Source organism: Arachis stenosperma, chromosome 1 (assembly GCF_014773155.1).
Source record: "Arachis stenosperma cultivar V10309 chromosome 1, arast.V10309.gnm1.PFL2, whole genome shotgun sequence".
Classification (NCBI taxonomy): Eukaryota; Viridiplantae; Streptophyta; class Magnoliopsida; order Fabales; family Fabaceae; genus Arachis; species Arachis stenosperma.
The window spans coordinates 81,960,775-81,961,498 of NC_080377.1; the positions used below are offsets into that span (position 1 = coordinate 81,960,775).

Consider the following 724-nt stretch of genomic DNA (forward strand, 5'->3'; position numbering starts at 1 on the left):
CCGAACTCAATAATGATAATGCAAGAAGGATGCTTGGTGACTTTACCAAACCCACGTCCAAATTTGATGGAAGAAGCATCTCCATTCCTGCCATTGGAGCAAATAATTTTGAGCTGAAACCTCAGCTAGTTTCTTTAATGCAACAGAACTGTAAGTTTTATGGACTTCCATCTGAAGATCCTTACCCGTTTTTAACTGAGTTTTTGCAGATTTGTGAGACTGTAAAGACAAATGGAGTTGATCCTAAAGTCTACAGACTCATGCTTTTCCCTTTTGCTGTAAGAGACAGAGCTAGAATATGGTTGGATTCACAACCTAAGGATAGCCTGGACTCCTGGGATAAGCTGGTAACGGCTTTCTTGGATAAATTCTTTCCTCCTCAAAAGCTGAGCAAGCTTAGAGTGGATGTTCAAACCTTCAAGCAAAAAGATGGTGAATCCCTCTATGAAGCTTGGGAAAGATACAAGCAGTTGACCAAAAGGTGTCCATCTGACATGTTTTCAGAATGGACCATATTAGATATATTCTATTATGGTCTATCTGAGTTTTCGAAAATGTCATTGGACCATTCTGCAGGTGGATCTATTCTCCTAAAGAAAACGCCTGCAGAAGCTCAAAAACTCATTGACATGGTTACAAATAACCAATTCATGTACACTTTTGAGAGGAATTCTGTGAATAATTGGACGCCTCAGAGGAAGGGAGTTCTTGAAATTGATGCTGT

The 724-nt window shown here is 39.6% G+C and overlaps 1 non-coding gene across 1 annotated transcript; it reads right to left on the reverse strand.

The window, feature by feature from the left end:
* Positions 1-392: 392 nt before the first annotated feature.
* On the reverse strand, positions 393-496 carry LOC130951841 (small nucleolar RNA R71). The gene has a single exon (XR_009074121.1). It is a non-coding gene; the product is annotated as a small nucleolar RNA R71 (small nucleolar RNA).
* Positions 497-724: the final 228 nt, after the last annotated feature.